Raw genomic sequence first — 9,204 nt, forward strand, 5'->3', positions numbered from 1 at the left:
CATAGTGATCATGTAAAAAAGGAAGAAGACAAAATATCAGGAACGAGGGAGCTGACAATTAATACTGGTTCTACACGTATTCATGAAATTAAAGTGATGGTTCAAGATTTCTTCTATTGTAAACTTATTATTTTACTTTTTCATACTCTATTTGCTTGAAGAAAGTCACTAAGTTATGGTAACTTTAAAATTGAATCATTGTTTGCATATATTTTCCTACACCACCAAATATATTAGTTTTGTGTGCCAAAGGTTTCAGGAATAAATTGCTTATGCTACTCAGAAATGGTGAGCAGGTACTGATATGTTTTAAGGAAGCTGGGAATTATAAAAACAGAACAATTTTTTTATAATGTTGGCACATATACTCTACTATGTTTACATTCTCTCCCTTTAGGATTACTATGCATCTTGAAATTACAAATAGCTTCTTTTAAGTTTACTGAGCATGTCTCAGAAGAATGTGGAGCTTATCACATTTAATACACCATTTAGCCTGTCCTAAATGTGGTATTTTGATTTGAAGACTTTTATGTCTCAATGGGTTTGATGAATTGAAATCTTCCAATTTAAAGATAATAAAAGGCTTATTGAATAAAGGCACTTTCATTACCAAGCACGTTTTTAAAAACCTACTCTTTTGATGGTTTAATTGTAAACAGATTGAATGTCATTGGCTAGATGCCAAACTCCAAGGTAACTCAGAAGTCCAGCTCACCAGCCACACCTCCCCCAAGGGCCCAGACCACCGTCCAGGGCCTGAACCACCCTCCCAGGACCCAGACCTCCATCTGGGGTTCAGTCCTACATCCGGGTCACAGATCTTCATGCAGGGGCTCAGAAGTCCATACTGGGGCTGAAACCTCGAACCCAGCATCTAGTCATTTATCGGGGTACAGACATACACAGTAGTCCAGACCACCATTCCATGATGCCGAGGTCTTGCCCATAACCCAGACCTCAATCCCGGGCCCAAGACCTCCCTCCAGTGGTCAGACCTCTGTCCCAGGACCCAGACCTCCATCCGGGCATCAGACCTACATCCAGGTCACAGAACTTCAAGACAGAAACCAGAAGGCCATCCTGAGACCCAGATCTCAAACACAGAATCCAATCTTGTATCAGGTGACTAGATCTCCATCCTTAGTCCAGACCACCATTCCTTTACCCAGAGTTCCAGCCAACGAGCCAGACCTTCCCCAACGGCCCAGACCTCTCTCCCGGGCATGAACCACAGTCCCAGAACCAAAACCTCCATCCAGGACTCAGACCTACAACCGGGTCCCAGACCTTCATGCCGGGGCCCAGAAGTCCATCCCGAAGTGGAGACCTCGAACCCAGCTTCTAGTCGTATATAGGGGTCCAGACATCCACAGTAGTCCAGACGACCATTCCATGATCCAGAGGTCCAGCCCGTGATGAAGACCTCCACATGGGGCCCAGACAGCCCTCCAGCGCCCAGAACTCACTCGGGGTTCAGACCTACATTTAGGTCCCAGACCTTCAAGCCAGGGCCCGGAAGTCCATCCCGGAGTACGAGCCTGAAACCAGGTATCCAGTCCTTTATTTGGATGCAGACTTCCATAGTAGTCCAGACTTCCATAGTAGTCCAGACCACCAATCCATGATCCAGAGGTCCTACCCCTGAAACAGACCTCCATCTCCATATCAAGACCGCGCTCCAGTGGTCAGACCTCCATCCCAGGACCCAGACCTCCATCTGGGAATCAGACCCACATCCAGGTCCCAGACCTTCATGCCAAGGCCCAGAAGGCCATCCCGGGGCACAGATCTAAAATAACAATCCAGTCTTGTATCAGGGGAATAGATTTCCATCCGTAGTCCAGACCAACATTTTGTTACCCAGAGGTCCACCCATGAGCCAGACCTCCCCCTAGGGCCAGATCGGTGTCTGGGGAATGAACCATGCTCCTAGGACCCAGACCTCCCTCTGGGCTCAGACCTACATCCGGGTAACAGACCTTCATGCTGGGGTCCGGCACTCCATCCCAGAGACCAGACCTCCAACCCTGAATCCAGTCCTTTATCAGGGTCCAGACTTCCATAGTAGTCCAGACCACCATTCCTTGACCCAGAGGTCCCACACCTGACCCAGACCTCCACCCGGGGCCCAGACCACCGTCAAATGCCCAGACCTCCCTTCCAGAACCTATACCACCACCAGGACCCTATCACCATCGGACCTACATCTGGGCCCCTGACTTTCCTACCAGGGCCCCGACTTCAAACCCAGTATCCAGTCCTTTATTGGGGCACAGACATCCACAGTAGTCCAGACCACCATTTCATGATCCCGATGTCCTGCCCCTAACCTATACCTCCATCCCATGCCCAAAACCACCCTCCAGTGGTCAGACTTCCTTCCCAGGACGCAGACCTCCATCCAGGGCTCAGACCTACCTCCGGGTCCCAGACCTTCATGCCAGGCCCAGAATTCCATCCCGGGGCTCAGATCACAAACCCAGTATCCAGTCCTTTACTGGAGTCCAGATTTCCATAGTAGTCCAGACTGCAATTCCTTGACACAGATGTCTAGCCCCTGACTCAGACCTCTACCTGGGGTAGAGGTGCCCTCCAGTGCCCAGACCTCCCTCCCAGGACCTGTACCTCCTACAGGGGCCCAGACCTACATCCGGGCCCCTGACCTTCTTGACAGGCCACAGAACTCGAACCCAGTATCCAGTCCTTTATTGTGGTACAGATAGCCACAGTAGTTCAGACCAACTTTCCATGATGACAAGGTCGTGTGCCCCTGACCCAGACCTCCATCCTGTGCCCAGGACCGCCCTCCAGTGGCCAGAACTCTGTCCTAGGACCCAGAACTCCATCAAGGCATCAGAACTACATCCGGGTCCCAGACCTACATCCCGATCCCAGACTTCATGCCAGGGCCTAGAAGGCCATCCCGGGGCCCAGACCTCAAACACAGACTTTTATCAGGGGACCCGATATCCATCTGCAGTCCAGACCACCATTCTGTTACCCATAGATCCATCCCACGAAGCAGACCTCCCCCTAAGGGGCCAGACCTCTGTCCCATGCCCGAAGCACCCGTCCAGGACCCTATTACCATCTGGGGCTCAGACCTACATCCGGGTAACAGACCTTCATGCTGGGGCCCAGAAGTCCATCCTGAGGCTGAGACCTCGAGCCCTGCATCTGGTCGTTTATCGAGGTCCAGACTTCCATAGTAGTCCAGACCACCATTCCTTGACCCAGAGGTCCCGCACCTGACCCAGACGTCCACCCGGGGCCCAGACCACCATCAAATGCCCAGACCTCCCTCCCAGAACCTATTCCACCATCAGGGGTCCAGTCCTACATCCGGCCCCTGACTTTCCTACCAGGGCCCCGACTTCAAACCCAGTATCCAGTCCTTTATTGGGGCACAGACATCCACAGTAGTCCAGACTACCATTTCTTGATCCTGGGGTACTGCCCCTAAACTATACCTCCATCCCATGCCCAAGATCACCCTCCAGTGGTCAGACTTCCTTCCCAGGATCCAGACCTCCATCCGGGGCTCAGAACTACATCCGGGTCCCAGACCTACATCCGGGTCCCAGACCTTCATGCTGGGGTCCGGCACTCCATTCTGGGGACCAGACCTCAAACTCTGAATCCAGGCCTTTATTGGGGTCCAGACTTCCATAGTAGTCCAGACCAGCATTCCTTGGCCCCGAGGTCCCACAGCTGACACAGACCTCCCTCAAGTGCCCAGACCTCCCTCCCAGGACCTGTACCACCATCAGGGGCCCAGACCTACATCCGGGCCCAGACCTCAAACCCAGTATCCAGTCCTTTATTGGGGCACAGACATCCACAGTAGTCCAGACCACCATTTCATGATCCCGGGGTCCTGCCCCTAACCTATACCTCCATCCCATGCCCAAAACCACCCTCCAGTGGTCAGACCTTCCCAGGACCCAGACCTCCATCCAGGGCTCAGACCTACCTCCGGGTCCCAGACCTTCATGCCAGGCCCAGAAGTCCATCCTGGGGCCCAGACCACAAACCCAGTGTCTAGTCTTTTATTGGAGTCCAGATATCCATAGAAGTCCAGACTTCAATTCCATGACACAGAGGTCTAGCCCCTGACCCAGACCTCTACCTGGGGCCCAGACCCCCCTCCAGTGCCCAGACCTCCCTCCCAGGACCTGAACCCAGGGGCTCAGGCCTACATCTGCGTCCCTGACCTTCCTGCAGGGGCACAGAACTCGAACCCAATATCCAGGTTTTTATTGGGATACAGACATCCACAGTAGTACAGACCAACATTCCATGATGATGAGATCGTGTCCCTGACCCAGACCTCCATCCCGTGCCCAAGACCTCCCTCCAGTGTCCCGACGTCTGTCCCAGGACCCAGACCTACATCTGCGTCCCAGACCTTCATTCCAGGTCCCAGAAGGTCATTCCGGGGCCCAGACCGCAAACACACAATCCAGTTTTATACTGATCTATAGTTTCTTTTCTGTGATGTATATTTGAGATAATGGTATCAGGATTATTATATGTTTAAAATTTTAATATTGAATCAGTCCAACCTTTGCACTTTTCTAAAAGAGCTTAAATATCAACATTATCTGTTATTAAAAGATAGAAGGAACCCTAGCCAGCTAGCTCATTTGGAGTGTCGTCCCAATATGCTAAGGTTGTGGGTTCGATGCCCAGTCAGGGTACATACAAGAATCAACCAGTGAATGCATAGATAGGTATAACAACAAATAGCTCTCACCCTTCCTTCCTGCTTCTAGTCCTCCTTCCCTCCCTCCCCATTCATTTACACATTTGAAGCCTTTCACTTACTTGAAGCATTTGGAAGACTAAACTCCACCTATCTGAATTATCCCCATTTATGTAATACTAGAGGCTCAGTGCATGAAATTCATGCACAGGTAGGATCCTAGGCCTGGCCAGCAATCAGGCCAATCAGGGCCTTCCAGCTGGCAGCTGGGGCCTCCCTTCCCTGGCTGCTGGCTGCCGGCCGGGGCCTTCCTTCATTCTGCGCCACCCCCTGGTGGTCAGCGCAGCCACCACAACAAGCGATCAGTCTCCCAAACTCCCCTGGGGATAATTTGCATAGGAGGCTTTTATATATATAGATCATACAGGTGACTAAAGAAATATATGGAAAATATGAAATGAGAACATTTTTACTTATACTAATATTAATATGTTGTCTAGTAATGAGAACATATACTAATATTAATATGTTGTCTAGTTAAACACAGTTTTTATTTTACTCTCAGTATTTCAAAATTGACCAATTGACCTTTTTTATTTGATATGCATTTCTGATTACAACATGTTTGTGTTTCTACTTGCTTTTCATTTTTGTATGGCTTTAGTCATTGATACAATATTAAATGTATGGATCCATGAACTACATCATTATAAAATGGCTTAGCAAAGTGATTTTCAAGTTATTGCTTTTTCTCACCAGCAATAGTAAGAGACAAACCTAATTTATGGAGGCAGATTGGTTTATTATGACATTTAGATGGAATAACTTCAAATATTTTTGAGCCAGAAAAAGTCAGTGTTTAATAAATAGGCTCATTGAGATGTTTTCCTGAGGTGGTTTCTAATTTCTAATTATTTATTGCTAACAATTTGATATACTTAGATCTAAAATGATTCAGGACCTTCCAATCCATTTCTTTCTTTTACAAGAGTACTATGAGCATGTCAGAGCTTTTCAAATGATTGTATATTTGAAAACCCATTTGGATCTCATTAAAAATAAATTTGAAGCTATAAAATTTGAAAAAAAATCCATCAGGTAAGTGTTCTCTTAAGTGCCTTTTAAACCCACTCAGTTTAGACAAATCTATATGTCCAAATATCCATCTAGAATCTCAGAAGCATAAAAGAGAGAATTTAATCACAGAATAAATAAAAGTTCAACATCAATTGCTTGATTTTATTTCTTCCTATCTCATGTCTTCAGTTATATTTAGCATTTACTAATAAAAATGTAAAATTCTTAATAATAAAGGGGGAGGGGCAAGAACAATGACCAAGTGGCAAAACTTAAGAATGTTCCCTTCTTTCCTGTATCTTTTGAGTGCAAATAGCTTTTACAAATAACCCAAAGTGCCTAATTAATAATTAATACCATCTCATTTACCAGAGATATCATGGGTAAACTATTTAACATCCCCACCATAAAACCATAAAATGTTTGATTTTAACTTGGCATTACAAGAAGTAGAAAACTCATCTTCTTAATTTAAATATGTATACTCATGTGCTACATAACAACATTTTGGTCAATAATGGACTACATATATGATAGTGGTCCCATGAGATTATAATGGAGCGGAACTGAATTTCCTGAAAGAAATGGAAAGCTATGTGGTTCAGGAGGATTTTTCTCTGTTAGGAGCAATATCCGTGGGACCTGGCAAGATTCCCTCTTGCTCTTAGCACCTTGATTTTGAGTGCGTATGTCATGTACAGATCAAATCAGTCAGCCACTGACCTGTTTCAGCAAAGAGGAGCCTGACACCCCCGCCCCCCCAATACACACACACAGTACTACATATTCAGAGGGCAGTAGAGCCTCCCAGATCTATATAGCCTGATGGTCTTCAGAGTCCATTGCTGTAAATTCTTTGTTGAGGACCTAAGACCCTGTACAAGGACACAGGTCTACAGAAACTCCCCTAACAAGTATTGACTGTCCCTGCCACTTTAGTGAAAGCTTTCTGTGGCAGTGTGGAGACAGCCTGTCCCTGTACTTTGGAAATATTTTCCTGTAAAGCATAGGTGAGTTTTATTTCTTCCATCAATTCAATGCCAGAGAGAGTCCTTTGTGCCACATGGGGTCAATGGAACCAAAAACAAATTTCCAAAGTCAAAATATTGAGTCCTCAGTTCTATACCCTCATTTAAACACTCTTTTTTAAAAAATGACCATCACAAAGTTCCTTAATCTGACCAGTGCTCCAACACACAGTAGACAAAACCACATTAACCACGACAATCCCCTATGTTCCTTTTTCTCTCCGTCTTGATTCCTTATTCCTCCTGATCCTCAGGCCACCTTTCGCTTTCTCCTGGCAGCCACTATTATGGTGACCTATGCCTTCCCCAGCTAGTTCTCCTCAATATTTCAAGCAATTCAGCCCACATCCCTGTTCATGGGACAGCATTGGCATCTGCAATGCTTTATTTCTGACCCTGTCGGAAGAAATCAGGGGAAGGGCTTATGGGACAGTGTTTATAAAGTCTCCAGTAGTGTCCAGTAATATCCTAGGCCTTCACATTCACACACCATGGCCTGACCAACTCACCCAGAGCAACTTCCATTCCTGTGAGCTCCAGTCAGGGTAAATGGCCTATACAGTTTTATCATTTGTTATCCTTTATATTGTATTTTTACTGTATCTTTTTTATATTTAGAAATGTTTAGATATACAAATATTTATTATTGTGTTACAATTGCCTACAGTATTGAGTACAATAACATGCTCTAAAGTTTTGTAGCCTAGGAGCAATAGGCCATATCAGAGAGCCTCGGTGTGTAGCAGGCCATACCACCTAGGCTTGTGTAAATGCACTCTGTGATGTTAACACAATGATGAAATATCCTACTGACACATTTCTCAGAATGTATCCCCATTGTTAAGAGATGCAGAGATGTGGGGGGAAAAAACATGAATAAGACATGATCTATGTCATCAAAAATAAAGCTGCAGAGGAGAGAGGAACAGACATTAATACAATAAATTCTAATAAAAAGCAGAATTAAATTAAAGCAGTAATAAGGTGATAGTAGTTTGTTATGGAGTACAGGAAATCTTGTGGATGGTAGACATCAGGGGAGATATTTGAATAGGCCACTAAAGAATAAGAAAGATTTCGGTAGACCAGAAAGCCAAGGGAAGGCCTTGTAGCCCAAAACACAGACTTCGGGAGATAAGTGAATATAGAATTAAAAGAATAATGAGATGTCCAGTGAGCTGGGGTATCACCCAGAGTGCACGGAGGGATATAACATGATATGAGGTTGGAGTGATCTGAGGCAGAAGGGCCTCCAGCAGAGAGAGGCTGGTCCATCTGGGGTCAGTGGCCCCTCCCCCGTCCTCTGATCTCCTCAGGCCCCAGCAACTGGCAGGGCCTTTTCCTCCTACCTCCACACATACCCCAGCAAATACCAGAAGATGCCCTTAACTCAGACTTTTTATTGTACTCAAGTAAAAATTGCCGAGACCCGAAGGCAGTGGCACGGATAAGGAATGGGTAGAGGGCTGGGGGTGCTGAGGGTCAGATCTCTAGCATGTCTGTCCAGTGTTCCTGTGGAGACAAGAAGGGTGGTCAGAGGCAGCCCAGGGGATAGGCTGGGGCAGGGTCCAAAACACCTCTCACCTCTTCTAATTCCAAGTTCTCCTCTTCCTCCTCGGAGCCCATCCGGCACAGCCGGATCAGGTCTCCCCACAGCAGTGAGTTCTTGCAGCTGCCAAGGGTGCAGTTGGTAGGAGACAGAGAGTCAGATCACAAGCCTCCTTCAGCCTAGGCCCTGGGTGCCAGATGAGGACTCAGATGCCCTGGGCCTAGGCAGTGTCTTCACAGAGGTAAACCAGGCTGGGGGAGTGATGCTGGACTTACCCAGGGCATCGGCCCTCTAGGGGCAGAAGCTGCCCGGGCTCCTCCTGCAGGAACTCGTCTGCCAGGCAGGTCATGTGGGCCCTTAGGGAGCAGCCAGGGTGGGGGCAACACAGGGGGCCTTCTTCATCCTGTCCGAGGGGGCAGGCAGGGAAGGGAGAAAATGGGGAGTAGTGATGTAACTAACACTCAAAGAATTTCTATGGACCAGACACTGTTCCAGGGGCTTTACATCACCTATGAGGCACATACTACTCTTATTTGAATATTATAGATGAGGAAACAGGTATGGAGGAGTTATAATGCTTGCTCACAGGGACTAAGCTGGCCAATTTTCTCTGAGTATTAGCAGTGATTCTACAACAACACGGCCACTGCAGCTAGACCTAGAGTTCCTTACAGGCTAAGTGATCTCCATGGCTAATCTCTGAGTGGCAAGTACAGTCACGTGCCGAATCAACAATTTGGTCAAGGACCCACATATGTGATGGAGGTCTAGCAAATAGCCTAGATATATAGTAGGCTATTTCATATAGGTGTGTGTAAGTGCACTCTATGATGCTTACACAA

General features: G+C 47.0%; 1 long non-coding RNA gene across 1 annotated transcript; it reads right to left on the reverse strand.

The window, feature by feature from the left end:
• Positions 1-8,193: 8,193 nt before the first annotated feature.
• On the reverse strand, positions 8,194-9,111 carry LOC102247483. The gene is made up of 3 exons (XR_314202.2): positions 8,638-9,111; positions 8,398-8,485; positions 8,194-8,325 (listed from the first exon to the last, which is right to left on the reverse strand). It is a non-coding gene; the product is annotated as an uncharacterized LOC102247483 (long non-coding RNA).
• Positions 9,112-9,204: the final 93 nt, after the last annotated feature.

This window comes from Myotis brandtii, unplaced genomic scaffold (assembly GCF_000412655.1).
Source record: "Myotis brandtii unplaced genomic scaffold, ASM41265v1 scaffold4941, whole genome shotgun sequence".
Lineage (NCBI taxonomy): Eukaryota > Metazoa > Chordata > Mammalia > Chiroptera > Vespertilionidae > Myotis > Myotis brandtii.